This window comes from Lithobates pipiens, unplaced genomic scaffold (assembly GCF_037356315.1).
Source record: "Lithobates pipiens isolate NorthernLeopardFrog02 unplaced genomic scaffold, aLitPip1_a1.2 Scaffold_66, whole genome shotgun sequence".
NCBI classification, from domain to species: domain Eukaryota; kingdom Metazoa; phylum Chordata; class Amphibia; order Anura; family Ranidae; genus Lithobates; species Lithobates pipiens.
Genome location: NW_027507888.1, coordinates 1,909,617 through 1,925,730, shown reverse-complemented (window position 1 = coordinate 1,925,730; position 16,114 = coordinate 1,909,617). Strand labels below are relative to the sequence as shown.

At 45.2% G+C, this 16,114-nt stretch overlaps 4 pseudogenes; all 4 read left to right on the top strand.

Moving 5' to 3' along the window:
- The first annotated feature begins 11,697 nt into the window (after nucleotides 1-11,697).
- Nucleotides 11,698-11,816, top strand: LOC143959084 (5S ribosomal RNA; annotated as a pseudogene).
- A 989-nt stretch (nucleotides 11,817-12,805) lies between these two features.
- Nucleotides 12,806-12,925, top strand: LOC143959097 (5S ribosomal RNA; annotated as a pseudogene).
- A 346-nt stretch (nucleotides 12,926-13,271) lies between these two features.
- LOC143959088 (5S ribosomal RNA) lies at nucleotides 13,272-13,390 on the top strand (annotated as a pseudogene).
- A 109-nt stretch (nucleotides 13,391-13,499) lies between these two features.
- LOC143959000 (5S ribosomal RNA) lies at nucleotides 13,500-13,618 on the top strand (annotated as a pseudogene).
- Nucleotides 13,619-16,114: the final 2,496 nt, after the last annotated feature.

Genomic DNA, 16,114 nt, shown 5'->3' with positions numbered 1-16,114 from the left:
AGGACCCCCCACCTTATGTGGCTGCCAGTTTGGCTTTAAGGGGTCCACGCACAAAAGCAAAAGAATTAGATTACATGGAACATACAAAAGATGAGCTGGGCAATATAGTAGAGAGCAGAGGTTTAACAGCCCCATATCAACCTACAAAGAGGGATTTGGCTCGAATCTTAGAAACAGATGATTGGCATAAATCCAAAGGCACATATGCAAAACTAGATCTCTCTGAACTTAAGGCTTTGGCCAGACAAAGAGAGATAGAGTCTGAACTTCCGGAGCAAACCATAATTTCCAAATTGTGGCAGCAAGATGAAGAGAGAAAGAAGGGAGATGCCGCCCCTACTGCCCCGGTCATAGATCAATCTGTTGCAGTTTATCCTGTCAGAACCCAATTAGTTTTTGAAGGTAATGCTGTTGACAGTAAGTCTCAAATTAAATGGCATGTACCTTTTAGTCCCCAAGATATGAGATCCATATTAGAGGGATTGGGAGACCCTAGAAAGAATCCAATTGGGTTTGCAAACAAACTTAGCGCTGCACAGGAAGCATATGAGGCTTCTGCTACTGACATTCATCAGCTTCTTATTAAAGCAGTGGGAAGCAACATGTCTGGTTATATACTTAAAGAATGTGGTGTAGACATCAAAAATCTAGGTAAGATGGTTAGTGGACGGGAGGTTTGTGAGAAATTGAAGGAAAAATTGCCCCAAATATATGGACAAACCAGACATGCTGAATTTATGAATGCCAAGCAAGGGAAAGAGGAGGCATCAGGGGCTTATTGGAGGAGGTTAAGTGATATGGCTGAGGAAGCAGGCATTAAAATAGAGGAAGAGAAGGCGGGAGAAACTGCAAGTCCATCTACACAACTGGTGAAACAAAGGTTTCTTGATGGTTTAATACCCCAGTTGAAAGAAAAGTTGTTCACAGCAAGGCCTGAGGCAGGCAATATGTCTATTCGAGACGTCCTGCCTATCCTGTTATCCATAGAAAACAGGATTAACCAAAAAGACAGCAAACCCAAGGTTATGTATGTGGGGAAGCAGAGAGGTAGAGGAAGAGGTAAAGGCAATGTCAGAAATCGTGGCAATCGGGGACCAATCATATGCTACAATTGTGATGGGGAAGGACACATAGCCAAATACTGCCATCTTCCTGACCGTAGACTGGAAAAGAGCTCAGAGGCACCTCATGCTGATCCCAGTTCTCTGCCAAAAGCAGTGGATCAGGCATAGGAAAATGGCATGCCAGTATCAATCATGTTAAATAGGGGAGACAATGGTCCCGAGGCCAGAGTAAAAGTATTTTTACGAGAACTCCCCTATCCTGGAGGAGAAACAGAATTAACCTGTTTAATAGATACTGGTGCAAGCCGAAGTGTTTTTAATATAGAGGACTTACCTCCAGGATTATTATCTACAAATGTTATCTCTGGTGTTGGCCTAACCGGGACCTCTACTGATTTGGTTGAGTCCAAGCCACTTAAACTCAGGCTAGGACAGCAAACAGAAATTGTCACTAAAGTGTTAGTTTCAGACACAGTTCCTACCAATCTTTTGGGAGCTGACATTTTGAATCAAATTTTAGCAAACATAGACTACACTCCTACAGGAGTCCAAGTGGTCAGTAGTCTGTCAGGAGAAGTTTTAAATACTGCGTGTGGAGTATTTTTAATTCAAGACTCCACTCCGCCATTTCCACCAGAATTGAAAGTGATTCCTGCTGAATTATGGGCCACCAGCAAATATGATGTAGGTCTGCTGGATTGCACCCCAGTCATGATAAAAATTAAACCAGGAGCCCATCTCCCACAGATTAAACAGTACCCACTGAGTATTGCTCAGATTGAGGGGATAAAGGATCAAATCACTCAGCTGAAAGCAGCAGGGGTTGTTGTACCAATTAAGTCCCAAGTCAATACACCCCTGTTCCCAATTGCAAAGAAGCCAGACAAGAAGGGTGGGCAGGTGACATACCGCATGGTGCATGATTTGAGAGCCATTAACAAAATAATTGAGGCAGATACCCCGATTGTGCCCAATCCCCACACTTTACTAAGTGGAATACCTGCCTCCAGCACCTGCTTTACAGTGATTGATCTTGCAAATGCTTTCTTTTCGGTGCCTCTGCACCCAGATTGCTGGCATATCTTTTCTTTTACCAATGACGCCCAAAAATTAGCATGGACAAGATTGCCCCAAGGCTGTGTGAGTAGCCCCTCTGAATATAATACTGCGTTAAAGCAGGTATTGGACCAATGGTCCCCCTCACACCCAAACACAGTCTTGCTTCAGTACATAGACGATTTGCTTATTTGTTCTGATACAAAAGACATTTGTAGCAGAGAAACCGTAAGCCTTCTCATGTTTCTCTATAACAGTAACAACAAAGTTAGCAAAGATAAGCTACAATACTGCCAAGAGAAAGTGATCTTCCTGGGTCACTGCATTTCACATGGAATCCGTCACCTAACCCCAGATAGAGTTAAAACTCTACAAAAATTTGAAAAGCCAAGAAATGTACGGCAACTACGTGCCTTCCTGGGGTTAGTGGGATATTGTAGGGACTGGATTCCAAATGCATCAGAACTTATGGCTCCTCTATATGAGGCTACCACTAGAAACCCTTTCGACCTCACATGGGAAAATGAATTGCAGATGAAGGAGCTTATTAAAATTTTGTCTGAAGCTCCCGCCATTGGACTTCCTGACTATAATAAGACTTTCTCGTTGTTCTGTCATGAAGTCAATGGATTTGCTGCAGGTGTACTCACCCAGCTACATGGAGACAAACAGAGGCCTGTGATGTATGTATCAGCCTCATTAGACCCTGTCATTAAAGGCTCCCCCAGTTGTATGCGAGCCATAGCAGCCTGCATTTTGCTGCTAGACAAAGTAACTGAGCTTGTACTAGATTCTGCTCTGATCCTGTATGTGCCACATGCAGTACAGGAAATCATGAATCAAGTAAATACCAGACATGTGTCTGCCAGTAGATTTGACAAGTACCAGTCTGCTCTTTTTGCTCCATCGAATTTAACAATCAAACGGTGTGTTACTTTAAATCCGGCTACTCTTCTTCCTATAATTGATGAGGAAGATGCAACAAATGGTACTGATGTAGAATCAGAGATAGTGATGGACGAACGTTTCGCCCGGCGGTCGTTTCGCGGCGAATTTCCGACTTTCGCCGTCCGCGGGTTCGAACGCCTTTTTCCGTCGTTCGCCCCGGCGGACTTACGTGTTTAATGTATACAAGAACTTTAACCTTTCGTGACACGTTTATCATGTGTTACAGGACAACCAATTGAGACATGACAGCTCATGGACACTTGGACATTCCCCCTAACCTATAAATACACCCGATCCGGTGGCCATTTTACATTCTTTCTTCTGTCACTGTAGGGAAAGGATCCTGTGTGGAGTAGGGACAGAGAAAACGCTAGCTATTTGGTACACAAAAGTTCTTTTCAGGACTGGTATAGGTGTTAGGTCAGCAGCCTGAGTTTCTTTTGTCAGTTTAGATAAAGGGACAGAGCGCTGTATGCTGCTATTTTAGGGACAGCTCAGCCAGATTAGTCTTTCTTCATCATCATCATCATCATCATCATTAGCTGTTACTATCAGGTCCACAAAAGAGCTGTTCCAGCTAATCGTTCCAGCCTACTCTTTTTTGCCAATTTGTATAGGGACAGGCAGGAAGCAGTGTGTCAGGCAGTGAGGATAATTTTAAAGACTTGCTGTTACTATTAGTTCCACAAAGGTTCTTTTCAGGACTGGTATCAGTGGTACGGTAATAGGCTTGTACACGTATAATATTCTTTCTTCCAAATATAGAAAGAATATTATACTTGACTGCTGCCCTTCTGCTGCAGTCTGCTAATCATTCACAACTCACTTGTTCCACAAAGCTCTTTATCAGGACTGGTAACTTGGTCTGTCTAGGGTGCTACGGTACATAGGCTTGGGTGCGGTACAGTCTGCTGTTCTGTAAGGACCGCTATCGGTCCACAATACATAGGGTTGCCGTGCACTACTGCTGACCGCTGCCCTATACTGCAGCAGTCCTTCAGCGGTATAGGGACTGACGCACAGTCTGCTAAACACTAATACACAACCTGCTTGGTCCACAAAAGTTCTTATAAGGACTGGTAACTTGGTATAGGGTGCTACGGTACATAGGCCTGAGTGCGTTACAGTCTGCTGTTCTGTAAGGACCGCTATCGGTCCACAATACATAGGGTTGACGTGCACTACTGCTGACCGCTGCCCTATACTGCAGCAGTCCTTCAGCGGTATAGGGACTGACGCACAGTCTGCTAAACACTAACACACAACCTGCTTGGTCCACAAAAGTTCTTATAAGGACTGGTAACTTGGTATAGGGTGCTACGGTACATAGGCCTGAGTGCAGTACAGTCTGCTGTTCTGTAAGGACTGCTATCGGTCCACAATACATAGGGTTGCCGTGCACTACTGCTGACCGCTGCCCTATACTGCAGCAGTCCTTCAGCGGTATAGGGACTGACGCACAGTCTGCTAAACACTAATACACAACCTGCTTGGTCCACAAAAGTTCTTATAAGGACTGGTAACTTGGTATAGGGTGCTACGGTACATAGGCCTGAGTGCAGTACAGTCTGCTGTTCTGTAAGGACCGCTATCGGTCCACAATACATAGGGTTGCCGTGCACTACTGCTGACCGCTGCCCTATACTGCAGCAGTCCTTCATTGGTATAGGGACTGACGTACAGTCTGCTAATCACTAACACACAACCTGCTTGGTCCACAAAAGTTCTTATAAGGACTGGTAACTTGGTATAGGGTGCTACGGTACATAGGCCTGAGTGCAGTACAGTCTGCTGTTCTGTAAGGACCGCTATCGGTCCACAATACATAGGGTTGCCGTGCACTACTGCTGACCGCTGCCCTATACTGCAGCAGTCCTTCATTGGTATAGGGACTGACGTACAGTCTGCTAATCACTAACACACAACCTGCTTGGTCCACAAAAGTTCTTATAAGGACTGGTAACTTGGTATAGGGTGCTACGGTACATAGGCCTGAGTGCAGTACAGTCTGCTGTTCTGTAAGGACCGCTATCGGTCCACAATACATAGGGTTGCCGTGCACTACTGCTGACCGCTGCCCTATACTGCAGCAGTCCTTCAGCGGTATAGGGACTGACGCACAGTCTGCTAAACACTAACACACAACCTGCTTGGTCCACAAAAGTTTTTATAAGGACTGGTAACTTGGTATAGGGTGCTACGGTACATAGGCCTGAGTGCAGTACAGTCTGCTGTTCTGTAAGGACCGCTATCGGTCCACAATACATAGGGTTGACGTGCACTACTGCTGACCGCTGCCCTATACTGCAGCAGTCCTTCAGCGGTATAGGGACTAAGAGTTTTGTCACAGGGTGATTTAAAAAATGACAGGCAGAGGAAGAGGCAGGCCCTTCCGCAGGGGTGGTAGGGGTAGGGCAGGAGCAACAGCCTTGAGCCAAAGTGGGAAGTTGCAGAAGGTGCGTTCAATTACTTTAAAGGACGCACCAGACTTGGTTGAGTGGCTCACTCAGCCTTATTCTTCTGCACCCTCCTCATCCTCTCGATCTGCACCCTCTTCTTCACTCTCTGCTATGTGCACCCCCAAAGACACTACCACCAACAACACCACCACCACCACATACCTTCCGCTTGAGTGCAAATGGGGGCCTTCATGCTCCAGTGTTTTAATAGGGACCCCCGTATAAAAAGCATGAGGGTCAAGGACCAGTACTGGGTGGCAACGTACTTAGATCCCCGGTACAAACACAAAATGGCGGAAATGTTACCGCCGTCGCAGAGGGCTGTCAGAATGCAGCACTTCCAGGCCTTGCTTCGAGAAATGCTGCATTCTGCTTTTGCGTGCGCTGGCAGAGGAGCAATTCCCACTCCCAGAGAAGGATTTGCGGGTACCAATCCAACAGCGCCTGCAAGAAGAGGCCGGTTTGAAGATGTGTTGGTGACTTCGGATATGAGGTCATTCTTTCAGCCGACCCATCGACAGGTGTCATCCGGATCCAGCATCAGGGAACGCCTAGACCGTCAGGTGTCCGACTACATTGGGTTAACGGCCGATGTGGACGCTCTGAGGAGTGATGAACCCCTAGACTACTGGGTGGGCAGGCTTGACCTCTGGCCAGAGCTTGCCCAATTTGCAATCGAACTGTTGGCTTGCCCCTCATCCAGTGTCCTGTCCGAAAGGACGTTCAGCGCAGCAGGGGGGATTGTGACCGATAAGCGTACTCGCCTAGCTCACGACAGTGTTAACTACCTCACATTTCTAAAAATGAATGAGGCATGGATCTCGGAGGAATTCAACACATGTGATCAGTAGACCATGTATATGTCTATAAACAATTTTTGGAATCAAGCACACAGACCTTCTTAATTCATTTGGCTCACTTCCCTGACCCAAAAAAGCACACCGTACTATATGCCCCTACCCTCCTCTTTGAAGAGGTTGAGCGGTGTCATATTTCTACTGGGGCTGCTTATTATGAGGGGTTCCCACCATCCCTGTGCTGTGCTGACTTCCTCCTGGGTGTTCTTATTATGAGGGGCTCCCACCATCCCTGTGCTGTGCTGACTTCCTCCTGGGGGTTCTTATTATGAGGGGATCACACCATCCCTGTGCTGTGCTGACTTCCTCCTGGGGCTGCTTACGGTGCTGCTGTCAGCGCTGTATGTCACGGAGCTGCTGTCAGCGCTGTATGTCACGGAGCTGCTGTCAGCGCTGTATGTCACGGAGCTGCTGTCAGCGCTGTATGTCACGGAGCTGCTGTCAGCGCTGTATGTCACGGAGCTGCTGTCAGCGCTGTATGTCACGGAGCTGCTGTCAGCGCTGTATGTCACGGAGCTGCTGTCAGCGCTGTATGTCACGGAGCTGCTGTCAGCGCTGTATGTCACGGTGCTGCTGTCAGCGCTGTATGTCACGGAGCTGCTGTCAGCGCTGTATGTCACGGAGCTGCTGTCAGTGCTGTATGTCACGGAGCTGCTGTCAGCGCTGTATGTCACGGAGCTGCTGTCAGCGCTGTATGTCACGGAGCTGCTGTCAGCGCTGTATGTCACGGTGCTGCTGTCAGCGCTGTATGTCACGGAGCTGCTGTCAGCGCTGTATGTCACGGAGCTGCTGTCAGTGCTGTATGTCACGGAGCTGCTGTCAGCGCTGTATGTCACGGAGCTGCTGTCAGCGCTGTATGTCACGGAGCTGCTGTCAGCGCTGTATGTCACGGTGCTGCTGTCAGCGCTGTATGTCACGGAGCTGCTGTCAGCGCTGTATGTCACGGAGCTGCTGTCAGCGCTGTATGTCACGGAGCTGCTGTCAGCGCTGTATGTCACGGAGCTGCTGTCAGCGCTGTATGTCACGGAGCTGCTGTCAGCGCTGTATGTCACGGTGCTGATGTCAGTGCTCTGTATTACGGTGCTGCTGTCAGTGCTCTGTATCTCCTGCACCCTCTTGTTTGCCTACCCTGGTCCCTGACCTTCCCTCTCCTCCATTGCCTTCATTAGCTCCATAGTCCTGAATTGTCAGAACAATTTCCCAAATAAAAAAAAAATGCTTGTAGTTATCGATCCCAAATTCACCTCATACATGTATTATGCTATTGTCCAGGTGGTGGGACTACGTGCTACCCCCTAATAATTACCCCGTGGCCGCAAATTCGACCTAAAGGTTTGCGAAATTCGCCTCCCATTGAAGTCAATGGAGCCCGCGGCGAACGGTCGTTTTCGCGAACGTTTGTGTCCGTTCGCGTTTCGCGTTCGCGAAACGTCCCGTCGGAAGTTCGTCCATCACTAATCAGAGAGTTTTTCTCATGATTGTATGGCTCTGATGGAGGTAGAAAGGGCCTCTGTCACACCAGCAAAAGATGAGCCTTTATCAGATTGTGACACACACTTATTTGTAGATGGTTCCAGATTTTACACCGATGATGGTCAGCCACACACAGGTTTTGCTGTAACTACTACAGACACCATTTTACACCAGGAGGCATTGGCACCCCAGATGTCAGCACAGGAAGCGGAGTTGTGTGCTGTAGTCAAAGCATGTCATCTCCTAGAGAATCAAAAGGGAAACATTTACACTGACAGCAGATATGCGTTTGGAATCGCTCACGATTTTGGGCCTATTTGGAAAGCATGGAATTTCCTGACTAGTGCAGGGAAGCCAGTGAGACATGCAAAACTCATAGAGCGGCTATTTGAGGCCTTTCAGAAACCAGCAGAAGTTGCCATCTTGAAGGTAAAAGGGCATGCAAGGGGAAATGACATGACAGCCAGAGGAAACGCTTTAGCGGACCAAGCGGCAAAGGATGCTGCCCTTATGGCATTGGGAGTCACACCCACTGTAGGGGTCGCCCAGGTAACGGGGACAGATTCCCCTCATCAAGAGCAGTGGGATGTAGAAACTCTAATTCAGTTGCAGAACCAGGCCCCTGATGAAGAGAAGGATAAGTGGAACAAATGTAATGCTACCCAAAATCAGCAGGGCCTGTGGAGCGCTGACAACAGGTGGTGTCTACCCAGGAGTTTGTACCCAGTTTTAGCACAACTGGCACATGGCGTCAGTCATCTTGCTAAGGGCGCGATGGTGGCACTTACTGACTGCTATTGGATAGCACCTGGATTTAGTGCATTTGCAGCCAGGTTTTGTGCTTCATGTCTCACTTGTGCTCTGTACAATGCAGGGAGGCCTGTCCATGTTCCCCAAAAGCATTCTCCTAGGCCAGATTTCCCTTTCCAAAGAATTCAAATAGACTACATTCAGATGCCCAGAATAGGCACCTATGAGTTCGCTTTAGTTTGTATTGACATGTTTTCAAGCTGGCCAGAGTGCTGGCCGGTAGCCAAAGCAAATGCAAAAACAACAGCAAAGAAAATTTTGAATGAAGTAGTTTGTAGATATGGAGTTCCTGAAACTATTGAGAGTGACAGAGGAACCCATTTTACTGGGGAAGTAATGAAAGAGGTAATGGGAGCCCTTCACATACAGCAAGCTTTCCATACACCTTATCATCCACAAAGTAGTGGCAAAGTTGAGAGACTTAATGGAATTTTGAAAAACAGATGTGCAAAAATTAAAGCAGATACAGGAAAAGGATGGGTGGAAGCTTTGCCATTAGCCCTATATTCTGTACGAACTACCCCTAAACAACCACATGGGCTGTCCCCCTATGAGATTTTATTTGGAGGGCCACCCAAAACAGGGCTATATTTTCCCCAACAGTTGCAGGCTTCTCACTCTAGTCTGTTAGAATATGTTCAGATTTTGCAAAGAACTTTGAATAAAATACATGAAGGTGTTTATAAATCTATCCCCGACCCAGATTCTGTTTCAGGTATTCACAGAATCCAACCAGGTGACTGGGTGGTGGTCAAGCGACACGTCAGAAAGCCGCTAGAACCAAAATTTGACGGACCACATTTGGTGCTTTTGACAACCGGTTCCGCAGTCAAGTTGGAAGGAAAGCCCTCCTGGATTCACGCCAGTCACTGCAAGAAAATCCTGAAGTGATGATATCCTTTGAAAAAATGATGATGTTGTTCTTTTTCTTTTTGTTGTTTGTGAGAACTGAGACATGGAAACATAACCCTTTCATACAAATGTTAAAATTGTATGCAACCCATAGCAACGCTAGTGACTGCTGGGTGTGTTCTCACTTACATCCCCAAACAGGAACAATACCCATGATAGCAATGCCTCTCAAATTCACTGATCTAAACAGGACCAGAATAAATGGCTCATACATCGTCTCCACAGCTAATGAGCACAGATCAGTAACTTTGATGGTTTCGAAACAGATAGACACTCCACAGATTTGTTTAAACATTACATGCCCGTTTAACACTAAATGTACACGGTTGGGCAATTCAGATTGCACCAGGGCAAAGATTACAGTTTATGGAGGAAACCATGGTCAATATTACTATATCCCAGATCCAGAACTAAATAGAACCCTTTATAGTACAAATTGTTCACAGTTCCCAATATGTGAAAATATCGGTTACCTGAGATTCCATGTTATTGCTTCCAGTTTCTTAGGCGCAGGCATACCGTCCATACGTAGAGGGTTATATTATATATGTGGAAATAAAGCTTACGCCTGGCTTCCTGCTAATGTTACAGGTACATGTTATATTGGGAAGTTAGCACCTGCTTTGGCTGTTCACAAAGATACAGTGCGAGCAGATCAAAGTCCAGAATACCCTTTAGTGTTCAAAAGAGAGCTGTTCACTGAAGGCGACATGGCATGGTCATGGTTCCCTTCCTGGACAGGATGGGGAATTGAAGCAATGAAAAGAATAAATAATTACACTAGAATTGTAGATGAGATTATTAACCTTACTACCACTGATATAGGTTTATTAAGTGAAGAAATGGCTCAGATTAAAAAAGTAGTATTAGAGCACAGATTAACGCTGAATTTTCTCACTGCAGCTCAAGGTGGGATGTGTAAGTTATTTCGCACCGACTGTTGTATATACATTTCTGATAATGAGGACATTATAAAAGGACATCTTGCTAAGATAAGAGAACTACAGAATAAGGCCAGAGATATTGCTAAAGATGGATGGAACCCCTTTAAGGCTTTAGGAGGTTTTGGTGACTTTTTATATGGTATAGCAACATGGTTACAGAAACTAGGCGCTTACATTGCGATGTTCCTATTTCTCATATTTGTCATTTACTTCCTCATCAGGCTGTGCCTCCGTGTGACTACCCGCTGTACCGACAAATGGTCCACCAGCCCTGATGAACCCATTATTGTGAGAAAGTTAGGAGAGAGCTGAACAGGACGCCGTCTCTCTGCGCCAATGTAACAGGAGTTACCAGCAATCGGCTGAATGTAACGCGGAGAAGAATGGTGTCAAATAAACAAAAGGAGGGAAATGACATGGACATTCACTGTACTGTTCATTTAAGCACAAGAGACTCCATTTTGTCCTCCTTTGCTTTAGTGTTCTGTAACCTTCACCTAACACACAGAAACCTCTCCTACTAAACACTCTCTACTCCCCCCTCCCTTCTCACTGTTTTACTTTTGCAATTGTTCTATTCGCTAGCTTTTAATAATATATTTCTATTTGTTTAGCTCTTAATAACATATTTCTATTTGTTAGTTTTTAATAACATCTCACACCACCCCTTTCTTATCTATGTATAAAATAACATGTAATAATAAATTTTGACACTGAACGGACATTTTAAACACAGTGATTGAGTCCTGTGAATCTGTTCCTGCAGCTGCAGTATTAACTTTGTTTTAGAGTCCCAATCAGAAATCAGTCATAACATGTCCATGTGCTGTAATGTCTCAATTGGCTGTCCTGTACCCCATGATGGATGTGTCATCATAGGTCAAAGTTCTTTTACACAGTAAACACGTAAGTCCGCCGGGCGAACAGCGGCAATAGTCGGCCGAACGGGTGGACCGCGAACAGCCGAAATTCGCCGCGACACGACCGCTGGGTGAACAGTTCGGCCATCCCTACTGGTTAGTACCTTGATGGGAGACCACTTGGGAATACCAGGTGCCGTAGGCTTTTTGTTTAATATGTTGTTGGCGTCAACGACCTGTTTTATTTTTCTGCTTGTTTACCGAGGTGACCATCTTGGCGTTTGTCAAGAGGGTTTAGAGTGACCAGCAAGTTTGCCTAAGGCCACATCACCCTGCATGCGCCCAATCTCGTCTGATCTCGGATGCTAAGCAGGGTCGGGCCTTGTTAGTACCTGAATGGGTGCCCGCCTGGGAATATCAGGTGCCGTAGGCTTTTTTTTAATATGTTGTTGACGTCGACAACCTGCTTTATTTTTCTGCTTGTTTGCCGAGGTGACCATCTTGGCGTTTGTCAAAAGGGTTGAGAGTTGCCACCAAGATGGCCTACTGCTACATCACTCTGAATGCGCCTGATCTCGGATGCTAAGCAGGGTCAGGACTGGTTAGTACCTGGATGGGAGACTGCCTGGAAATACCTGGTTCCGTAGGCTTTTTTTAATATGTTGTTGGTATCGACGACCTGTTTAATTTTTCTGCTTGTTTGCCGAGGTGACCATCTTGGCGTTTGTCAAGAGGGTTGAGAGTGGCCAGCAAGTTCCCCTACGGCCACATCACCCTGAATGAGCCTGATAACATATGATATCAGATGCTAAGCAGGGTCGGGCCTGGTTAGTACCTGGATGGGAGACCGCCTCGGAATACTAGGTTCCATAGATTTTTTTTTAATATGTTGTTGGCGTCGACGATGTCTTGTTTTTCTGCTTGTTTGCAGAGGTGACCATCTTTGCATTTGTCAAGAGGGTTGAGAGTGGCCAGCAAGATCACTTTTGGTCACATCACCCTGCATGTGCCCGATCTCGTCTGTTCTCGGATGCTAAGCAGGATCAGGCCTTGGATATACCATGTGCCATAGGCTTCTTTTTAATATGTTGTTGGCGTTGACAACCTGTTTTATTTTTCTGCTTGTTTGCCGAGGTGACGATCTTGGCGTTTGTCAAGAGGATTGAGGATTGAGTGGCCAGCAAGATCGCCTACGGCCACATCACCCTGAATGTTCCCGATCTTGTCTTATCTCGTCTGATCTCGGATGCTAAGCAGGGTCAGGCCTGATTAGTACTTGGATGGGAAACCGCCTGGTAATAACAGGTGCCATAGTTTTTTTTTAATATGTTGTTGGCGTCGACAAAGTTTTATTTTTCTGCTTGTTTGCCGAGGTGAATATCTTAGCGTTTGTCAAGAGGGTTGAGAGTGACCAGCAAGATCGCCAAAGGCCATATCACCCTGAATGCGCACAATCTCGTCTGATCTTGAATGCTAAGCAGGGTCGGGCCTGCTTAGGTGCCTGGATGGGAGACCTCCTGGGAATACCAGGTGCTGTAGGCTTTTTTTTTATATGTTGTTGGTGTAGACGACCTGTTTTATTTTTCTGCTTGTTTGCCGAGGTGATCATCTTGACGTTTGTCAAGAGGGTTGAGAGTGGCCAGCAAGATCGCCTACAGCTACATCACCCTGAATGCTCCCAATCTTATCTTATCTCGTCTGATCTCGAATGCTAAGCAGTGTCGGGCCTGGTTAGTACCTGGATGGGAGACAGCTTGGGAATACCAGGTGCCGTAGGCTTTTTTTTTATTATGTTGTTGGCGTCGACAACCTGTTATATTTTTCTACTAATTTGCTGAAGTGACCATCTTGGTGTTTGTCAAGAGGGTTGAGAGTGACCAGCAAGGTCGCCTACAGCCACATCACCCTGAATGCTCTTGATCTTGTCTGATCTCGGATGCAAAGCAGGGTCGGGCTTGGTTAGTACCTGGATGGGAGACCACCTGGGAATAACAGGTGCCATAGGCTTTTTTGTAATATGTTGTTTGTGTAGACGACCAGATTTAATTTTTCGGCTTGTTTGCCGAGGTGATCATCTTGACGTTTGTCAAGAGGGTTGAGAGTGGACAGCAAGATTGCTTACAGCCACATCACCCTGAATGCGCTCTGTTTCGTTTGATTTCGGAAGCTAAGCAGTGTCGGGCCTGGTTAGTACCTGGATGGGAGACCGTCAGGGAATAACAGGTGCTGTAGGCTTTTTTTAATATGTTGTTGGCGTCGACGACCTGTTTTCTTTTTCTGCTTGTTTGCCAAGGTGACCATCTTGGCCTTTGTCAAGAGGGTTGAGACAGATAATGAAGAACCCCTAAGGCCTCATCACCCTGAATGCGCCCAATCTCTGTCTGATTTTGGATGATAAGCAGGGTCGGGCCTGGTTAGTACCTGGGTTGGAGACTGCTTGGGAGTACCAGGTGCCATAACTTTTTTTTGGTGTTGGCGTCGACGAACTGTTTTATTTTTCTTCTTGTTTGCCGAGGTGACCATCTTGGCGTTTGTCAAGAGGGTTGAGAGTGGTCAGCAAAATCGCCTTCGGCCTCATCACCCTGAATGTGCCCAATCTCCTCTGATCTCGGATGCTAAGCAGGTTTGTGAAAGGTTATGTTAAGCATCCATCTTGTTTCTGTCAGCCATCTTAATATTCACAAACTTCCATTTTACAATATGTACAGTTTGAACACCCCTTTAACTTCTCAGATAACTGTCTCAACATGAGATTCTTCTAACTCATGTGTTCTCACACACTTATCTATAACCTTCACACTGTTTCTCAGCATTCTTTTAGCTACAGAAGGAATTATGTATCTTTTTCTTATATTAATTCAGCTAGCTTAGAACAAAGAACAATAGCGTTTTGTCTTGACCAGCTGTAATCGTCTTGTTGTCTACTGCGCATGTCTTATTCTGTATGACGTGAAATTTACTATATCAATCGCTTTGTAATAACTCAATACAATTAGTTCTTGAAGGACGCCATGGTGTGTGTGTGGTTTTATTTGTCCTTCGAGAATTGATTCCAGATATATCTGAATTTATACAATACATTGGATCTAAGGTCTGAGAGGTTGAAGGGACCACCCTAGACACAGGATTAACCCTTTCAGAACTGGGCGCTTGTCCCGGGATGGATGTTTATTTACCCTTAACGGACGTGGAAAGCTACTTTTAACGCTCGGTAAGTGAATTCTATTCTTATTGAGTGAAATTGACTTGCCGGAGTCCGGGTGTCAGGTGTGTGACTTGGCTTCCATCCCACAGAGATTGCTGTTGGGTTATAGAACCTCTCATAAGTATACATAAGTTGACCGGTCATGACCTTGGGGGTCATATAGTGTTTTGGGGACACTTGTAAAGATCTTGGCGATCTTAGAAGAATAGGTTTTGGGGACCTTAGAAAAATTTACAGAGTACTCTAGAGTTTTAGTTCTGTTTGGGACAGAACTGGTGACTGATGATCAATGTATTGTGTAAACTTTGTGTATGATTGTATAATTGCTTTTGCTTTAAAAGTATAACGCTGAAAGAATTGCGCTGAGTGTGTATATGTGGACTGCTATTTTGTTTCCAGAACCAAAAGGCATACTTGGTGAGTAGTATTCCCGGAGGTTATAAAGTTACAATTTGGGTAAAGCTATTTTGGAAAAGGTAAACAGATTCATGTACATTGCAAAGTTAATTTCATAGGTGATTTAAATTTGTCTGAAACAAAACAGCAGCTCCATGAGCAAAATTGTGTGTTTATTGTATCTGAAATACTCTTGAACTTGTTCCAAATTTATTCTGTTACAGTCTTGAAGTGATTGTAGCTGTATTAGTACAAAAAAGTATCACGGACCGTACCATATTTTTTGTTAAAGGAATCTAAGTTGAGGTATTGTCTAATTGTCTCATTCACACCGTTGTCTGATTGTCTGCACCGCTAGGTGGCAGTCAAGCATGATAAATTGTTTTGTTTTCATAGGAAAATTCAATGTACGGAGCAATACCTAGTTAACCCTTAGATGGATCATATGGCAGGATGGACAGAAAGCCGGTTTGGGTATTCTGACAATTTTGGATCCATTATTGATCCAGACTTTCCTGAGTAATCTTAAACCCCATTTAGTGGTCCCAGTCAAACAAATGATTACTGAATGGTCCCAGCTTTTCCTTTTGTCTCAGGTGATTTCTTTTTTTTTATAATACTTTATTTCTCTGCAGGAATACATGACAAAGATCACCAAAAAATAAATAAATAAATAATAATTACATAGATCAACTTATCAAATCAATTTACAAAACAAAAACGTATTAATTTAACCAATGATACACATTGCATTCCTGCGAATTTTCCTTTTTCTTTTCCTCTTTTTTTCCCCTTCTAAACAACTAACAATATTACAAAAACGATTCTCCTCAACAACCCTCTGCTCCAAGGCCTTAGATCCCGTGAGGGACTTATAGAACCGAGGAGAGAGAGAGGGGAAAAAAAAAAAAAACCCCAGGGAATCCCAAATGGAACAAATAAAAATATGTTGCCCCTGCCGACAGAGGGACCTGTGCCACATCACTTACTAGCTATTCCTCTAGTTCCTCTCCAATTAGCCCTTTCCCTTCCTCTGATTGTAAAAATGACTCCCATGGAGCCCAGACTTGCAGTAGACATTCCCTTTCCTCCAAAGGCATAGGGATCAATTTTTCCATGATCCCAATTCT